We start from the raw sequence: 16,458 nt of genomic DNA on the forward strand, positions 1-16,458 counted from the left end.
TTGATAGTGAAAGTAACAAAAAAAAAGTTTGACGCTGACAAAAGTGTCGCGATGTATGCGGTTACAGAAAATGCAAAGCAGATATGTTTCAGCTATTGGAAAGTTCAAAGAAAAAGTAAGGAAAGCATATTTTCACAACAGATATTGTGACTCCATTTACTCTTGATTTAGTCCGAACAGAAGCAATTTATAACGTCACAAAAAGAAAGAAGAGATCTTGGTCAAAGTTGTTGCGTGTCTTTTAATTAATCTACTTTTTCTCGTCGACTTGACACACTTCTTCAAACTGAGTTACGAGCTGAAGAAAAATTAGGGGAAAAGACGGCGGCGCGAAAGATTTAGGAGGCCTTTCGAGCAACGAATTAGACGGACCTGTCGCGAAATATCAAATTAAAGGAAAAAGTTTTCGTGCAAACTTTTGTGCAAATCATTCAGCGACATCCCCACACGTTGCACAGTGGGCAATTTCATTCGAATGAAATTCTGTATTTCCATCCGCTGTATAAGAAACCGAGGCGATGCGCGAAAACGTGGCGGCTCTCGTACATTTTCCAAAGGAGAGGAATATATCAACAGTGTCCGAGTGACAAATAATAATAAGGAAGAGATTTTAGAAAACGATGTTTCCCGAGATAACAAATGCTCAACGCTCACTTAAATTCAAGTGGCATGTCTGTTTTGCATTATTTCATAACGCCTGTGCGCGAGAGAAATTTTCTTCGCGCGCGCGCAACGAGATTTTCTCCGCGTGTCACGTCCCTGGACCGCGCATCGGGACGCGTTAACGCGACGTACAAATAATAATGCGGGGACCTTGAGACCGCAATGGTGCAAGGCATCGAGCGTAAAATGTTCGCATAACGTTATGACATTACATAATGATCCGTAATGCGAGCTTCAGCGTCGTGTCTGCTGCGCTCGGAACGCGCGCGCGCGCGGGTGAAAGATCAGAATCGTCTGGAAAAACGCAGGAAGGTACCGCGTGAGCGCATGCGGGCGTGCGTACGTGTGCGTGCGCGTGCGGATAAACGGACGGGCTTAATCGCGCGCCGAGTCAAGGTGATAGAAGATTGTGCGATCGATACATCGTAGCCAGCGTCCGCGTTTATCGCGCCGCGGCCGCGCTCTCAAAATATCAACAATTAGTACACGATCGCGCGCGCGCGCGCGCGCCTGAACAAGAAAAGCAATTCTCTAATCTCTCGAGTATACACTACGCATTCTACAGCAATAATATCGATAGCGGATTCCCCACGTGTCGCGTTACAACATCCTAGAACCGAGTAAATATCTTTTTATCTCAATGTAATCGGCGCAACACGCGCTCCAAAGCACGTGAACATCTCGTCGCCTAGCATAATAGCGCGTTATATTTTTCCAGTACTATATATCTTCCTCCTACCGTCGGAACGGTAGTCGCGCGTTTCGAAAGCACTGCTTTTAAAATATTCCTTAGAAACTTTTCGACCAAGTCGCACGTTAAGCTCGAATCTTTCTTTATATCGGTACTTCGTATGATGAAACATCGCTCGCTCTATTGCTAAAATGTTCTTTTATCGTCGATACGTAATCGTATTATGACATAATCGCATTATGTGTGCAATTTTCTCAAGTACTTTCTAGAAATGTAAAAAAGATAAGAGCGACACAATAAGCCGTTTTGTATCATGATGAAATATATTGTACGCAATAAATATAAGCGCGCGAGCGAAAAATATCGTTGCACTTGCGCCGTTGAAAAAATACGGCAGCAAGAAAGCGCCTGCAAAAAAAAAAAGCAGACGCCGAACAACGCAGTTGCGAATGGCCGTGAATTAACGACGTGACGCGAATTTATAAAAATTCAGCCGGTAAACGCCGCCTGATTGAATCCTATTTCGTGAATCATTCCTTATCTTGCACACTCGGTTTATTAAGATTGTTTTGCTTTCCACTGCCATGTCGTATACATATACTTATAATCACGCTTCCGTCTCTCCTTCGCGCCTTTGTGTGTACTTATTGTGTTTTAGGAACCCGCTTAAGAAAATTCAAAGCAATTAAAAAGCAATAGCGTAATCTTTATGAATAATTCCGCGATCCGTATCGATGTTCGTTTTCGCGCGTGTCTCCTCTCTCATCCTCGTCGCTTGTCAGATGCATTGGCTCCGACCGATGTGCCGCGCGATTGCGTCAATGCCTCTAACCATTTCCATCGGCGGTACAAACTGTCGTTTCAGAAAGACGACCTCTTATGCAATTCTGTTCGTTGTTTTTTTTCCTAGTTTCTTATGGCGATGCGCGTGCGCGCGTATTCTTCTTTGGAAAGTCGAGGTCTCGGCTTTATTATCTGGCTACGTACGTAGAAAAGAGACCTTATCGTACGTCGCCAACGCGCAGATCCGTCACGATCCGTGCTCCGTCAGCAGGCGTTGAGCGTTTCGCGAAAACTTTCGCGATCGCGCATTCAGTTCGCGCCTTTCACTGAATCGCTATCGATAATAACGCGGCGTTACTCAAACTTGCAACAAGCCATGCTCATGTCAATTATAACGTCGACTAATAACCTATTAGTTTAATATAATTCTAATGCCAAGTACGGTTTTTTTTGTAATAACAGTTTTATCGCGAAAAAAAACATGATATACTAAACAAAAATGAAAAGAAAGAATGGAAAACAAAACCTGAAAAAATTTACTGCAAATTACTTCAGAATCAGGAATATTAATTTTACTTCAATAATAATATAAATTTCATTTTATTTTTCATTTCTTATCCGCCGAAAGATCGCACTACAAATATGGAGACGACGGTTCGAACGGAGCGTTCGCAGAGGAAAAAAAAAAAACAAATGACTAAATGCAATGCTAATCATTTTTCTCGCAAGGGAAATCAGATTCCCGAAAGCTTTCCCGAAAGATACGCGGAATACCTGTTCGCGAAGCGTGTTCGCAGTATGCTTTTGCGCGAACACCTTTCGCGGTGAAAATTCTCGCGGACTCCGATCGCGATTATATTTCGACGAACGGGAGCGCGCTCGCGAGCGGACGCGTATTTCTGTGAACTACTGTACGTGCAAAGTAGAAGGTTACCGCATGACATCAGCCCGAGCCATTACTACACTCCATTACTTCGTTCTCTCCACGACGATAGCACAATTGCATTTTCTTCTATTACCGAGAGTATAACGCGCGCGATCGTCGGTCTGCGATGATGATTCTTCGTCGAACCGCCGTTGGAAAACGTCGTATCGTGAGAGCAGCGAAGGGGGGGAGGGGGAAGGGGACAATAGCGAAGACGCGATACGCGCATCACTTCCACGCGGGCGGGACACTCCGTGATAATTAAAATCTTTGTAACGCGCGATTAGCGGGCGAGTTTTTATTGACTGAAATAAGAACAGATCTGCGATAAGACGCGCTCGCGCGTACGCGTATTACACACGCCGGGCGACACATCTCTTCTTCTCCCAATAAAACTGCATAACGATGTCAGCTTGCGCAACCAGTTTCACACGTTTCCAATTGTCTGAAGCATTAGGCCCCAAAACTGGGGCGCGTGGAAGTCTTGAGCAAGAGAGACGACGTATCTCTGGCGCTTTTGAATAAATAATGAAAATTGTATCAGCGTGTTTTTTGCGCAAAAAGTTTATTCGTTGAAAAAAAAGTAAAAAATTAGCTCCACGACATACGCAAAGAGGAGAGACATTTTTATGTTTATACCGCGCCTTTTAATTCGCGGACGCTAATTGCGAAACGTTTAACTGTTTCGTTAATTTCAGTTACAAACAAAGCTGGAATGCCTTTTCGATGTGTGCGTGCGTGTGTGTCGCGCGAACGAGCGCCACAAAGAGATGCATTTGTCGACCTAAAGCCATATATTCTCTCGGCGGACGAGCCTGGCATGCTGATATTTTCAAACCGTGCAAATATGCGCATAAATAGGTGTACACATCTTGTAACTGTTACGCGAATAGCTCCGAGATAGCTCTTTCGGCTTAACAGTTGTATATTTTTCCACTTCGTGCAAGCAAGACGGCAACAAAGTCGGATTATCTTCCCGGCGCGAGAATGATGACTACTTTTTCGAGCTCGATGCTAATGACTTAATAAAGAAGTGTCTAGGAAGAATGCTATTTTGCTCCGCTCTACGCGGCGATATAATTTCGAAGGATTGCAAAAGATTTGCGAGATATCGATAGATGTGCGAAAAGCTGCGGAATATTATTTTAAGACCACTCATGCTCCGTCTACACGTTGTCTTTAAGATAGTGTGTTGAAGAGATCCGATGTTAAATTGCGTGTGTAGCTGTGTCAAACTATCTTCAAGATGTTAGGAATCCCAGTTCAACATCATATATTAGAAAATATCGATTTTTATATATATATATATATATCGATCTCTGATTTATATCGATTTATTTTTATCTTTTAACCACTTATTATATAATTGTAGCGCCATATTATATATTTGTATCCATCGGTAGTTCATTAGAAATTAGGAAACAATTAATTTTTGACAGGCTCAAATTCTAAAAAAAATACTTTTAGAGGTTATGTGTTGCGCGAAACGAAACAAGCTATCGGTCTTTAAATACGGCGTGTAGCTGAATAGTCGTTTCAAGTGCAGTTTACTCCAACGTACTATCTTAAAGATAGTTTCTTAAAGACAGCGTGTAGACGGGGGCATCAGTAGCGTTGATTGCAGATCGAGAGCAATATCGATCGTCCCGAGATCGCGGAAATCTCGCCGAATCCGGTCGATTGTCTCCCAGCGTGGCGCGTCAATAAAACGTCTATCGTCGCTAATGACGAGTGCACACGCCCGTGCAACCTCGTTCCTATTTTAGAATCCTCTCGTATCTTTCCACGGCGGGGTGTTTACCGCCTTTCATTTAAGCGATAAAAAGCACCGCGCTCTAGGACGTCCAAGGATCCTTTCGCCCGCTGCGACTCGGACTGTTTATCGATCCAATCTGCCACACGTACGCATTTTTCTTCCCGGCCGTGCGCATAATAAAACAGATATCATAAATATTATGCTAAGCAGTTCGCTCCATAATCATATTTCCGGAGCAAGACTTTTCAATATTTCATGCGGGAAGGCAAAGTTTAATCATTCAATCGGAACACGGACGATGAATGAGTATCAGAATTGTCACTTTTCTTTTTTTTCTTTTTTATATTGTTCGATGTGCGGACTCTTACGTTAATTTAAAATTAATTCTTCTTCGTACAGAATTCAACGGAGAGACCAGCAACGGAACGATTGAACGTTAAATAACACCGAAAGCAGTTTTGAACAAACCGATCTTATTTCGCAGTCGCCTAGAAATACAAATACTTTTACCATTTCGTTGCTCGAATTGATCTCGATTTACTTTCCCCTCATTTTTCTCCCGCAGATTATTAAATTGATATTATTCTCGTTCTGTTTCACGTTACGTACGGGTGCGCAGGTGTGTGCGACGCGCGCGCGACGGACTCCCGCGAGTGTGAGGTGGCAACCTTGAAACTGGGCACCACCTCCACCTTCGTCACCTCCATCAACTGTGCAACCACCACTATCTCTCGCGCGACGGTGCAAACGGCCGGCAGCCGGTAGCAGCGGCGGAAAGAGCAGCGACGGGCACAGGCAACGCGTAGCAAGCAACGGCTAGTAGAACAAGAGGAGAAAGGGCGGACGCGCGCGAGAGGGCACGAGGGGGTGAGCGGCGGCACGGTGGTGTTGGCGGAACGAAAGAAAGAAGGATTTCTCTCCCCACGCGAGCTGTACGCGAAGCCCTTTCCTTTCCCGCGACTCTCTTTCTTGCTCTCTCTCTCTCTCTCTTTTTCTCTCTCCCTTTCTCTCTTCCTTCCCGCTCTCCCTTCTCGCGTCCAGCTTTTAGCCCTGCTTGCTCGCTCGCTCGCTCGCTCGCTTGCACACGCGGGGAACAAACCGGATTCGCAATAAAACGAATCCCATCTCTCGAAATGCGCGGGGCCAAACGAGAGAGGATCTAACCAACACGTTCAAACTGGATCTCAGTCTCTTTTCTACTTCTCGCTCTCGTGTTCTCTTTCTCCCGGCTTGCCCCCCTCCCCCTCCCCTTCCCCCCTCCCCCTTCCCGCGCCCGTCGTGTTGTCGTCATCCCGGCTATCTCTCAACGTTCCGCGCTGCTTCTCCCTTCGCCTTTCGTGCGACCTCTCTCTCTCCCGCGCGAGATTCGCCCTCTCGCTCGCTCGTTGAGTACGAGTGAAAGGGACCGTGGTAAGAAGGGATGACTAAACCTGCGTCGCGCCGCTGTGAGAAAGGTGCAAGTACGATCGTTGTCGACCACTTCGCCGGACTGGGGCAGCTAGAAAGGAGTTGAGAGGAGAGAACGGGAGGGAGAGAGAGAGGGCGACGAAGGTAGATAAATAAGAATGATGAGGAAAGAGAGAGAGAGAGAGAGGAGGAGCAAGGGTGAAATTGTCTCACGGGAGAGAGATTAGAGCAAAGTGTTCCTCAAACTTCTCGCATTAATTTCCACTCCTGACATAATTCTTTTATCATAACACAAGTAACAGTTTTTGCAGAAACGAGAAAAACGATTGGAAAGAATTGCACTTCGTTTTGACGCGACCGACAAATTTGTTGAAATAAAATCAGTGAATGAAGAGAGTAATTATAGTCGCGCGTGAGTCACTGAATTAAGAGCGCTTGTAATATTCTAGACTGATAAGGCAACTGGAGATAATACCGAAAAAGTTCGCGTGCCATTCGAACACTTGTGGCTTCAAAGCGCTGCGATTATCTTCAAATAAACGTTAATTGAACATCGTCATCTTCTCAACGAGGGCTTCCCGATCGCGAAATGTGACATCAATGTGGAAATTATTTCTCCACTCTTCTTAATTATTTAGCTTAACGCAAATGTATATTTTTAGCGCGGAAAACTTAATAATTGGAACGATCATATTTTCGTCGCATTTAATAATTCGAAGATCAATTAAAACGGACGATGAAAGTCAGTCGAAAACTGAGCAAATAAAAACTTAGGAAAGCGAACGGTCATAAGCGCAACATCGTCATTTGAAAAAGACGAGGCTCGGAGACTCGAAAGCGTAAACACGTCATGAAGGCGGGAAGGCGGGGGGCGGAGGAAGAGGGGAGAGAGCAAAGTGTTTAATTGCATATGTGCCGAGGCGCAGAGGAGGAGGACCTTGTGAGTCTCCTCTCTCTCCCTCTCTCTCTCTCCTCTCTTTCGTGCATAAACAGCAACCGCGTGCTCCCTGCAGCGATTACGCAACGCGCTTGGCCTTCTCGTACCGATTGTAAATTAGATCGCATCATAGATAAATAAATAGTGTTGCGAGCAGCATTGCCAATGGCGACAGACGCATCGACGGAAAGCGGCGGCCAGGTGCGAATTAATTACGCCGCGCAATTAATATATCGCACGCTGATAACGCACGCAAATACTTCCGCATACGCATATGCGAGAGCATCGCGTCGCATTTCTTCCGGAAGTAATGTGTGCTGGCTTCTGCGCGCTACGATAACGACTCGGCTCCGGCGAATTATTCAACGGTAAATCATTCCGCGCGCTAGTCATATTTATTTTTCGGATTTGCACAATCGAGGGTTTCGCGCGCGGAAGAGGCATGCGAAAACACCGATTAATCGGCGATACCGGGCGCGCTAATCTCGAATAATCTTTACGAGAGATATTACTCGCTCGTAAGTTTATATTTGCCCAAAAGGTCACGGATTTCTCATCGATTAACGATCAAATAATCAGTCGAGCAGTTGACATTTTTCACGATTACGCGAAAAGGGTAAATCTGGCGAATATTTATTTGTTTGAATTCACAAGGGAGATGTTCAATTTTGTAACAATAGCCGAATGAATTATGAGCGATACACCTTACACAACAAAAAGAGCTTGTCACTGATTATTTAATTAATTCTTTTGTTTTTTTTTAATTGTTTTTATAAAAATTATACAACATTTCTTCCCATAATAAAACTATTTTTACAGACGTAATACATTTTTGTGTTTAACGCACGTACGTAAAATGACTTGAACTAATCGTATATACTTTATCATGGATTTGCAAACATTATACATTGAAAAATTGACTGAAATTTACGATTACGCAATGCGACTTGAAATCCAAATGCATCATTAAACGCACAATGTCCATAGTTGAGAGTTAAAAAAACAGTGGCGAATAAATTATAAGCGTCGTTAAGTCAGCTGTTTTCGCACGGACGAGGACGAGGAAAGCGCGGCGGAATAGAGAAGGAAGAGCGCGCCGAGAAGGTAAAGGCGCCATCACACCAAATCCGCCGCATCAGCTGTTTCGCGACCTCCTTTCCACGCGGCCCTCGAACGAGATTCGTCTAGCGCGCTAAGTATAGCCGACGTTGCTGCAATCCCGCGCGTATGCGTACGCATCATCATGCGGACCGAATCCAATCGGGACGACAATCTGTCGAGAGGAGGGAGAGAGATATCGATACGGGAATGAAAAATGGAGTCGCTCATTAATGCGGATTAAAGCGATATCGGGTACGGAAAGTCGCACGCCACGCGGCATACAAACTGCGCTAAATAATGAACTCGTGACAGGAATTGACGCGCTTTTCGCGCGATTCTCGCGTTAACGAGTGCGGTCGACGCGTTTAACGAACAATGTCACGTGAATGTCGCGCGATTTCGTACTTCAGCTGACTCGCATAATGTATTTTCGAATTGATCACGTTACCACTCTCGTTTCACACGGCTGGAAATCTATCGCGCAATTTTAATGGCAATCTCGTTATGTAAAACAATGATATGGATACATTTTTGTTAATCAACTAGTAATTAATCCGTAACGTTTTGTCCTTATATGTCCGCCGGAGACACGGTGTCGTAAGCAGAAATTGAAACCGGTATAATATCGCTGACTTCATTCCCCGACGTTGATGAATAAAGAGATCGTTTTGCGTGTGTCTGCAGCTTCGGAATCTTTGTGCTCGCCGAAACAGCGCCGGTTTCAATCCAATATGTTCTATATTCGATTGCGAGCGACGTTGTTCGCTCCGCTCGAAACACCCGCGGTCTAAAGCAAACCGAGTTTGCGGACATTAATCCGACGGTGTTTACCGTCGAATCGTTCAAGCATTTCGCGATCGATCGCTCGTAAAACGCCCGAGCCGCCGCAATGAGCCACCAGCAGCATCGATATAATTCCACCTGATGAGAAAGAGACCTTTACGTGTACCGCCTCCGTGTTTCTTCGAGTGGAGAGTGCGCGCGCGGGCGAGAGAGCGAAAGGAAGAATGGACGGAAGAGCTGCGCGGAGTTATGGGAGAAAGGCGCGAGAAAGGAAAAGCCGGAGTGAAGCAATGAACAATCTGTTGTCTCGCGAGCGCTTGAGATAACGCACAGACTCGTCTGATATGCATGAAAATGCAGAGAGGAAATGCGAGATATAAAAGAAGAGAAACAAAAGAAAGTCCGCTTCATTCTTCACGCGATACTTCACCTCCAACTTTCTCCTCCATTCGATCGAAAAATAATATCGAAAGAAATGCAGATAAAAATTTTACAATCTCGACGGAAAATTTTCTTGAAACATTATACGTATGTCGCGGAATGAAGAGCGAAAGGAGACCGACGAGCTAGAGATTAGAGAGAGGCGTATTGTCTGAAACGTCGTAAAAGTGAGATAAAAAAAAAAAAAAAGGTCAGAGAAAAGGAAACGTGGGCCAGTGGGAGGGGCGATCGTCTCGCCAATGACAGCCAAGAAGAAAAAAAATGTGGGGTAGCAGAAAAAGACGGAAGGAATGAGGAGGCGGAGTAGAAATTGCGACTATAGCATGGACACCTCGCCAATGATGAGCCTGGAAGGAAAGGAAAAATGCATAGAAAGAGAGAAAGACGGAAGGACCGAGAGGGCGGAGTAGAAATTGTAGATGCATGATGGAGAACGGCGGGAAGGAGAAACGAACTGGGTAGAACGGGAGACTGCGAAGGACACGAGGAAAGACTTTAGAGGGACTAGGAAGAAGCTGATAGGATATCGCGCCGGTAATCTGCCCGCGGCGACTCTCTCGCTCCATTCTTACGTGTTACGCGCGCAAGAGCGCGGAGCTGGCTCTCGTATTACACCATTGCGGCGACGAGGAGCGCCTCTAATCCGGCGCGTTCGAGCGACGAGGACGGGAACGGCGTATAGAGCGCCGGACTTGTATGCGGTCTTCGTGTGCGTTAGAGCGATATTAAGAGAAAGATAAAGAGAGAGGAAGAGAGAGAGAGAGAGAGAAAGAAAGAGAGAGAGAGAGAGAGAGAGAGAGAGAGAGAGAGAGAGAGAGAGAGAGAGAGAGAAAGGGAAAGAGAGAAGGAGAGCGGCAGGAAGACGGCAAGAGAGAATCGCGCTGCAATAAAACGGACAGAGACCGGAGAGTGTGCGACTCTTATCGCGACGCGCCTGTGCATGTGCACTGTGCGGCACACGTGTACCCGTTTCGCACACGCGGACGTGAGACACCGACACAGAGGGAGCGACACCTCACCGACGAGGCCTAGGCAAGAGAGCTATTTGTAATGTGCAATAGTGAGAGCACGCCAGTGGGGAAAGGAAGAGTGGAGGAAGGTGGTGGTAGGTGGAGCGGCCGTGGTGGGGGAGAAAGAGCAAGAAAGGGAGAGAACGGGAGATGGACGGATGCAGAGGTGAGTGCGAGGGAGAGGGGGTGAGAGCGAGAGAAAGAGAGAAAAGCGGCGGCGGCGCGACGGGGAGGAGAGCGGGAGGGGTTCGGCGCGCGCGAGCGAGCGAGCGAGCGAGAGAGAGAGATGGAAGAGGTGCCGCGGCTCACGACGAAGGACCAATACTACGGTTCCTCTTTACAAACGAACTTACGAACCCCGCGACGGTCTCCTCTCTCGGCGCGCGGAGTATATCGTCGGGAGTGCTCGACGGAGAGAGACGCGCTTTTTCGGAACCCTCCAACCCTTTACCGGACCCTCGCCCGTAGGAGCCCGCTTGGGGCCCACCTGGCCTCAACTTTTACCACCACCGCCCGCCGTTTGCTACTACCACCGTCGTCATCGTCGTCGTCGTCGTCGTCGTCGTCTTCGTCGTCGTTGTCGTCGTCGTTGTCGTCGTCATCGTCATCATCATCGCCACTACCGCCGCTCCGCCGTTGTCCGTCGTCGCACTCATTGGACACACGTTAGAGTATCGCTGATGTGCCACCACTACCAACGAGCCGGCAACCACCACCACCACCGCCGCCTCCTGGCGACCGCCCGACTCTACCTCTCTTCACGCTCACCTAGGACCAGACAGAGAAAGAAGGAGCGCGAGCGAGAGGGAGGGTGAGAGCGGCAGAGAGAGAAAGAGAGGAAGAGAGAGGTAGTAGAGAGTGAGAGAGGGCCCCGGCTTTGCGCAAAAGTTACGACGGAGCGAGAAGCAGTGAGACACACCGCGGAGACCGGAAGAGATCCCTCTCTCCCTGAAGAAGTCCTCCGGCGAGAAGAGAGAGAGAAAGAGAGAGAGAGAGACAGAGAGAGAGAAAGAGAAAAGGACGGAAGGAATAGAGAGAGGGAAGTAGACGGACAGACAGAGAGAGAGAAGCGACGGTAAACATACGCGCGAAAAGTATACGTTGATTCCGATCGAGAGTGTCAGCGCTTGTAGCGTGCGGGAGTGCGATCGCGGACCATCACGTGGAAAACCGACAGCATCGCCCGAGCATTCCGCTCGCTGTATCGCCGCGGCGACACGTGGTGCGACACGAGTGCCCATTCTTCTCCTTCCGGAGGCAACATCCCGCGGGAATACCCCGTCGGTGGCCGATAAGAGATCGCCTCGCCGTCACGCCGGGAACCACGTCGAGCGCGAGTCGGCGGCGGTCCCACCGCAGCGCGGAGCGCAACCGTTTCTCGCGCTCTTCATCCCCGACGTCCCGCGAATGACATATTCGGCGGACGAGAGGGAGGACCACCGCCTGTGACACGTGCTCGCCCGCGTGTGTGCACGTGTTTTTTTTTATACGCGCGCGGCACTTGGACACATCGGACTTGGCCCGATGCGGAAGGAGGAGAGTGTTCCGACTCCTTGGACGCGGCGCTCCTGAAAGTCACGCGCGCGTCGAGATTTCGAGCTTTCGAAGGGTTCACTGATCCCCCCCGCCGACCGATCGTCGGACAGCTGTGCGCAAGGGGCGGAGAGGTACAAGGAAGTGAAAGAGCGGCCGCGAAGAGGCGAAGAGGAGAGAGGTGATAAAAAAAAAAACAAGAGGAGGAGAGAACGAGAGGAAGAGGAAGAAGAAGGAGAAGAAGCCCCGTGGCGGACAGGAGACCGAGCGACTCGCTGCGCGCGCTCGCCGCTTACGTACGCCGTGCAAGAGCGGGCCGCGTTGTGTAAGAGCTGAAAGTAAAAGTTGAAACCCGCCGAGACTCGAGAGCTCGGGAGCGCGTGCTGAGCGCGCTAAAATCCGATCCTGCCTACCGTAAGGCTGGGCACAGCCGAATATCTCCTGCCTCTCTCTCTCTGCCCGTCTTTCTCCGGCGACTTTTCGATTTGCTTTTCGATCCTGACGAGAGAGAGAGAGAGAAAGCGCCCGCGTGTGACATGTGTATGTGTGTGTGTACTCGCGCGTCCGGATTCGCATGATCACGGACGTCTCACCGCGCCCTTGACGAGGAGCGGACGTGGTGGATCTACGGTCCGGAGAAGCCGGGGAGGACGTGCTGGGGAAAGAACGAGAAGAGAGAGAGAGGGAGGGGGAGAGAGAGAGAGAGAGAGACGGCGCACCGTTCCATTGCGTAACGACGTTTTCTAGTCCGCTGCTTCTCGCGAAATCGCGTCCACGCGAGATACTTGGCTCGCGGAGGTGTATCGGGACTCGTCCGTCGTCGCGGTGGACCGTCGAAAACGCGTGTTGTCTCGCCGAGACAGCGGTGACGGCGGGAGCAAAAGCGATGGAAAGTAATCGGTCCGGCGCGTTTCACTCCGTCCAGCGCGTAACGCGAGCGCTCAAGGTCGCCGTCGTCGTGTCCCACCGGTGAATCCGTTTCCGGAGTTCGTCAGAGAGCGATCATCCCCGCATCATCGCCGTCGAGCATCGGCATCCACCATCGGCAGCAACCGCCGTGGTATTGGCGTGCGAATTTCAACCTGTCTCTCTCTCTCTTTCGGTTCGCGGGTCGGCAGCGCGCGCGCTCGCTTTTACCTCGCCGCCTCGTTCGGGCACAAGAAGTTTCGCAAAAAGGATTACAACACGCAGAAGAGAAAGGAGACAGACAGACGGAAAGGGAGACGCGGAAGGGAAAAGGACAGCGGAGAAAGAGAGAGACAGACACCGCGACGGAGAGGGAGAGAAAGAGGCGGAGGAGGAGGAGGAGGTGGAGGAGAGCAGCGACACACCGCGACACGACACCCGGTGTCGCGCGGGAAAAACCGCAGCGGGAGGACGCGGATTTTTCGCGCCAAGGACGGGAGTCCTTAGCCGAGCACCGACGACGAGGAGGGCATCGCGGCGCGGACCCGCCGTCGCGGAACGGGAAGAAAGAGGCGGGAGCGCAGACCGCGGTGGCGAAGGACGAGTCTGAAAGACGATCCGGATGTGGCGAGATCCGCTCGCTTTCCGCTCTCATCCGCTCCACCGTCCGTCCCGTTCACCGCTGCCGCTGAACGGCGCGGAGAAATTCGTCGTCGTCGTCGTCGTCGCGCGAGAAATTCGCCCGATCCGCGCGGCGTAGAACCGCCGCGGAGCGGCAGCGCGCCGGGAACACGCGGCCGAGCGGAATTAAAAGTGCGTTTAAAAAGGTTAGCGGCGATAAAAAAAAGCGCGCGCGCGAAAGGATAAGAGAAAGGAATAGGAGCCACCTCCGAGTCCTTGAGAGCGGCCCAACGGGTAAAAGTGCCGCGCGCAGAGCCAGCCGGTTGACCCTGGGCAGTCAGCGCGGTAGAGATCCCGCTGGAAAAAAGTTCTCCGCGTCGCGTCGACGCCGTCGCCGTCGTCGCTCTCTCCCGTCGTTGCTTCCATTCCGGCTGACGGCGCGAATCGAGAACACGAGCGTTTCGCGAGGCGCACGTGCTGCGACATCGGCGCGAAGCGCGCGATTCGAGGAACAGCGACGACGAGGGAGGAGGATCCGGCGAGAAGAGAAACAGCTGATTCGCGCGAGGAGAGTCCTTTCTCCGGCCGGATCGCCGGATTTTCGGCTCCGACTTTGCGATTAACAGAGAAAAGCGCGTCGGTGTGAAGTGATACGAAGTGTGCCGGCGCCAATTCATATCTCGACAGTTCCGAGTTCGAATTACGCGAGCGGCGGTCTCGCGCCCGTGCGCGCCTGCTCCCGTTCGACGCTATTGCTACTGATCTGTTTTTCTCTCGTGCACTCAGTGGGTGATCCATGCCGCGGAATATCAATGTACGTCACGTGCCCGCAGCGTCGTCTACGCCGCCGCCGCCACGGGATCTCGGCTCGTCATCGCCGGCTTCCAAAGAGGATGTGTCCACGTGACTTCGCGAGATAGTTACGAGAGGGAACAACGCCGCCGTTGCTCACCCTGGATACCGTCGCCGGTCACACCTTGGATAACGAGCGCAGCAGTAGAAAAAGCGAGAAAAGGTAAGAAACACTAATGCGGTCGCGTCTGCATAACTCGTGGATGTAACACGGCGATGTGATTATATAACGCTCTTTTCTCTCTCTCTCTCTCTCTCTCTCTCTCTCTCTCTCTCTCTCTCTCTTTCGCTCACGGGAATCCGTTTTCACGAAGATCGAAAACAATTACCGCGTCCTTTTTATCGCGCTTCATCTAATCGCCGGTCGCCTCGATCGTATCCGATAAATTGCTGATATTGCGAGAGACGATTGAGAAATTAACACGTTTGCTGCAACGTGCGGCGGCGTTCGATGCATTTACTTTCTATAATTAGACTGGCCACCGGCAGCCAAAACTGTCGTAAACAATTTATGGGTACTGTGGACAATACGCGCAGGTAAAATGCTTGTAACAATACTCGGTCGGGTGCTCGTAGTGGCGAGCGTTAATTCCATCGCATTCCGGCGCTTTCGAATATATCATTCCGCCATGGAAATTTGTAGACAAATTGACACCGCAACGCGCGGAATGGAGCGGCAACTTTGAGCGAATTTACGGTTCTATTATCGTCGCATTTGCAGTGTATTACGGAAGAATAAATCAAGTGGAGCGGAGGAGAGTAATTAGGCATTAATCGCGAATCAAACGACGCTCCGGGTCGATTCTTTTTATCATCGCCGATGCACAACATTTCGATAATAAGCGAGGCGGCCGCGTGTGTGCTCTAGTTTGGCGCACTTGAGCGAGGCTAAGGATGATCGATGACGTAATGTTGACTTGAGCGTTGGAAAATGTTTGCGATCACTTTTACGGATATGATAGGGCGAAGTGAAAAGATACCGAGAGAGATAGAAGAAGGTATCGATCCGCGACGGCGATCGGCAATAAACGCGCGACGACAATTCTTCGAAACGGCCTTTTTCGATATCTTTCGATACCGATACACGTGGATTTCCGTTTGTATTTGGGTCACGGTGCCGCCCCGATTCTTTTCACTCGTCGCGCCGCGACTTATCGCCGATTCATATCCGCGAAACGGTGAAACGGCGAGCGATAATGAGGCAATTGTCCCGCGCGGTAAACTGGCATTCCGCGCGATGCGGACGCAAGAGAGGCGGTGTAAATTAATGCGGCGACATAATTGGTGGCAAAACAACGACGAAGCCTAACGCGCCGCGAGAGACAGGTAGATGGATTGCGGCAGACCGTTGCTACAATGAGAAAATATGATCGACGGGGCCACGGAACGAATGACATAGTTGTTGCCGATTAAAAAAACTGTCGTTGTTTTTGTCCGAGAGATCTCGTGCCGAACGAGATCTCCATTGAACGATAACCACGCTGACGTGTGTATTTACCTCATTGTGGATTATTAATATTTCATGAGAAAATGTGTTTTCCGTCATTCAGCGAGCATAACTCAATCGGCACGAAATTATGGAAATCATTGGTGCTTTTCCATTCGCATAAATCGATGCGGCTGACAAAAGACGCAATAGTTGTTCGATATTTTTATGCACAGAGCTTCCTGTTTTGCAGAAAATTTGCTTTATTATACAAACAAAGTTTATGTTAAATGTATGCTTCGTAAAGATAAAATAAATAAGAAAAAGATAAATTAGTTCATAAAAATTAAAATGTTGCAAAAAATATTAAAGGAACATAAAAAAACACTAAATTAAAACTGAATTAAAATTAAATTTAAATTTAAGAAATACAAAATCGAACAATTAAAGGAACATAAAAGATGTTCTCTACTGAATGATTCATGTTTCAAACTTGAAAAATACTTGGCAAGTTATTTGATTATTTTTGGAACACAGGAAATGCGCGTGAAATCATCTCACATCTGACGCGAATAAAGTACGCATAATATCATACACCGCACTAGGCAGCTATAAACTCTCTC

The 16,458-nt window shown here is 49.0% G+C and overlaps 1 protein-coding gene and 1 long non-coding RNA gene across 2 annotated transcripts in view; one reads left to right on the plus strand and one right to left on the minus strand.

Moving 5' to 3' along the window:
* LOC136997804 (uncharacterized) overlaps positions 1–16,458 on the minus strand; it is a 79,026-nt gene that overhangs the window by 41,531 nt on the left and 21,037 nt on the right. The window lies entirely within an intron of this gene.
* ken (ken and barbie) overlaps positions 10,642–16,458 on the plus strand; it is a 36,249-nt gene continuing 30,432 nt past the window's right edge. Inside the window, exon 1 of the mRNA XM_012375898.2 lies at positions 10,642–14,572. The gene's annotated coding sequence lies outside the window, so the exon portion shown is untranslated. The remainder of the gene's footprint in view (positions 14,573–16,458) is intronic.

Source organism: Linepithema humile, chromosome 2 (genome assembly GCF_040581485.1).
Source record: "Linepithema humile isolate Giens D197 chromosome 2, Lhum_UNIL_v1.0, whole genome shotgun sequence".
Lineage (NCBI taxonomy): Eukaryota > Metazoa > Arthropoda > Insecta > Hymenoptera > Formicidae > Linepithema > Linepithema humile.